Source organism: Notamacropus eugenii, chromosome 6 (assembly GCF_028372415.1).
Source record: "Notamacropus eugenii isolate mMacEug1 chromosome 6, mMacEug1.pri_v2, whole genome shotgun sequence".
In the NCBI taxonomy this organism is placed as follows: domain Eukaryota; kingdom Metazoa; phylum Chordata; class Mammalia; order Diprotodontia; family Macropodidae; genus Notamacropus; species Notamacropus eugenii.
In genome coordinates this window covers 157252406-157255792 of record NC_092877.1, presented here as the reverse complement: position 1 = coordinate 157255792, position 3387 = coordinate 157252406, and the positions used below count along the sequence as shown (strand labels likewise).

General features: G+C 38.7%; 1 pseudogene; it reads left to right on the top strand.

Moving 5' to 3' along the window:
• The first annotated feature begins 1838 nt into the window (after positions 1 to 1838).
• On the top strand, positions 1839 to 2711 carry LOC140510737 (ribose-phosphate pyrophosphokinase 1-like; annotated as a pseudogene).
• The last annotated feature ends 676 nt before the right edge of the window (positions 2712 to 3387 follow it).

Genomic DNA, 3387 nt, shown 5'->3' with positions numbered 1-3387 from the left:
TTAGATTTGTCACAGTTAACAGAGACATAGCCAAAGTCAGAGAAGCCTCATCTCTTGGTTCTGGTTATTTTTTTCTGGCTATTCCCCATATCTGCAACACTCCCATCTTATTTCTGCCTCTGAGTTTCTCTGACTTCTTTCAAGTCCCGAGTAAACTGTTACCTTTTGTGGGAAGCTTTTCCTAACATATTCCACTGTCTTTGCTCTGTAAATTATTTTCAATTTATCCTGTAAATAGCTTGCTTGTCCATATGTGTTTGCCTAGTGTGTCTCCATTATATTGGGAGCCCCTTGAGAACAGAGACTGTTTTTTGACTCTTTCTTTCCAACCCCAGCTCTTAGAATAGTGCCTGCAACATAATAGACACTTAATAAATATTTGCCAGTTGAGTGACATTCATACAACCATTTTCCCCATTTACTTAGTGAAAATTGATGAAAATCAAAAGCATTTTCATTCTGAAAATTTATTTAAACTACTGCAAGCCCAAATTTTCAAATATATGTTTTTCTCTGCACATGTATGTATGTCTCAATTTAGCCGCTATTCTATAGGGCCTAATTATCTAGTCATAATTATCACTGAAAAATCTCTATCCATTCTTAGCTCTGCTTGGGAGAAAGATTTTTTTCTCTACAATTTTCCAAGTTTTGAATGTATTATCCCATTATTAGATTGCTTTAAATAATAACACTATTTAAATGGACATCAAAAGACTTAATCAACAGGTTTGTCTTTCAAGACAAGAAATCAAAACTAAGGCTTAATTCTGCTTAAATTTGCCTCATGTATGTACTTTTGCATGGTGAAAAAAAGAAAGCAAAGCAGATCTTACTATCATCACTTTCTCATGTATCTTCAGCCCTCAAAGCCAAATGTTTGATTAGTCATGTCCAATGAATTTCCATTCTGGATAGGGAAAATCCAATAATATACACTTGAATAGGAGTCCTATAAGAAGTGTCAGACAAAGAAAAAGAGAAAAAATGTTATGCAGTTAACCCTGAACGAAATTTCTCTTGATATTTATTTAGTTAAAGGATGACCTTCATTGTTTCTTTTCATCTACAGTCTCAGATATGGAGGGTAAAAGAATCAATCTCTTCCTGTCTCTTAAATTGATTGAGAAGATTCACATTTAGGCCACGTCACACATTTTGTATTACAAAATACATTATAAAAGTCATACTTCTGATTGACACCTAGGTAATGAGTAGTGAGGTGACACAATGTGTAGGCCATTGGACCTCATGTCAAGAAGATCTGAGTTCCTGTTGCTCAACTTTTATGTTCAACTAGTTGTGTGACTGGGCAAGTAACTCAATCTCTGCCTTCCTTAGTTTCCATTTTTTGTAAACAAAAATATTAATTGCACCTCTCAAGATTATTCTGAATAACAAACGAGATGATATTTGTAAAGAGTTTACCAAGCCTTAAAGAGTTATATAAAATTCAGTTGTCTTTTATTGCACAAAGATTAAATATTAAATAGTTCTCCAGCCCAATCCCTTTGTAGTGGAATAGTCAGTAAAATGAACTAGTTCCCTGTCAAATTGGCACAGATCACACAACTTTTTTTATGTCTGTAGAAATAAGGGGATATATTTTTTAAGACTGAGATGAAATTGATACTGTATCATTTTTATTTATCCTACTTAGAAATAATTATTTTGTCCTACTAAATGTTAAATCATGGCTCTTAGTCTCTGTACTCAGTGCAGAAATTCAACGCTCTAACTAATCACTGTTCTGTTCTTGCCTCAAGGAATTACACTGTACTTGGGGGAAGTGGGTGAATATCAGGGAATGAGGCAAGGTGGTGAATATCAGGGAATGAGGCAAGGTGGTGACTAAGAAATTCAGTAACCAGGAGATGTGTGTGGAAATTGGGGACAGTATGCGAGGAGAGAATGTTTACATCGTGCAGAGCAGTTGTGAAATCAGCGACAGTCTGATGGAGCTTCTTCTCATGATCAGTGCTTGCAAGATCTCCTCAGCAAGCCGAGTCACTACTGTTATCGCTTACTTCCCTTATGCCTGGCAGCACAAAAAGGACAAAGTAGGAGCAAACTCCAGTGTGAGCTGAGCCCCAATCTCAGGCAAATTTGTGACAAATATGTTGTCTATATCAGAAGCAAATCATAAAATCACCATGGACGTTCATGCCTCTCAAATTCAGGGATTTTTTGACTTTCCAGTGGATAACATATGCTGAGTCAACTGTCCTGAAGTGGATAAGAGAGAACATTGCTGAATGGAAGACATGCTGTATTGTGTCCCCTGACACTGATGGAGATAAAAGAGTGACTTTGATTTCGGACCGACTGAAAGTTGACTTTGCTCTGATACACAAAGAACAGAAGAAGGCTGGTGGGAGATGCCAAGGACTGAGTAGCCATTCTAATGGATGAAATGGAGGATACTTGTGGTACTATTTGTCAGGCGGCAGATAAACTTCTGTCAATTGGAGCCACCAAAGTTTATGGTATCCTCACTCATGAAATTTTTCTGGGCCAGCTATTTCTCGAATCAACTACACCTGCTTTGAGGCAATTGTTGTTACAAACACAGTCCCTCAGGAAGACAAAGATGAAGCACTGCCCTAAAATACAAATGACTGGCATCTTTATGATCCTGGCGGAGGCCAGCGGTAAAACTCACAATGGTCTTTTAGTTGGTCTTTTATCTGTTCGGTCACGTTCCTTTATAATTGTTGCTACTTTTCACATTGGAAGATTTTCTTTGCTAAGCCAGTCATTATTCGGCATATTTGGTTCAGTAGAAATCCCTCCCTGTTCATCTTGCTCTCCCTATTTTTTTACTCACGTCCAGCTTCCTGTGGCTCTGCTTTCTTTCGTTCTTCTTAAATGAGCCTTTCAGCTTTCACTCTAATTATGAGGAGAGTGGGTCCAATGTATCCACCATAGAAGTCCAGGTGGGAAGGGAGGGAGGCAGGGGGAGGGGACGGGTCAGATGCACCACTAAGCAAACAGACTTCCACAGTTGTGGTTGGTTGGTTTTGTTTGTTTAAAAATAAAAATCTGCAAAGTCTAAATAAAAATTAACCTCTGACAGTGTCAGGGTATAGCATGCCCAGACTACCCTGGCCATGGCATTCCTGGCTACCAAGTCAGCATTTCTTAAGCCCTCGATTGATGTTTGTCAGGATCTTTATTGGGAACAAGGAGAAAATAAAAGACAGGCTCCTGCCCTCAAGGAGCTCACAGCACTTGGACAGCACTGAGACAGAATCTGGAGGGCCGTCAAGTGGGATAGCCATGTGGGAAAAGATGATGTCAATTCCTCTATAAGGGTGTGGAGTTGAGAGGTTAGTTTTGGGCCAACAAAACTGAGATTCTATGTGAGCGAGGAGTAACAACATGGGG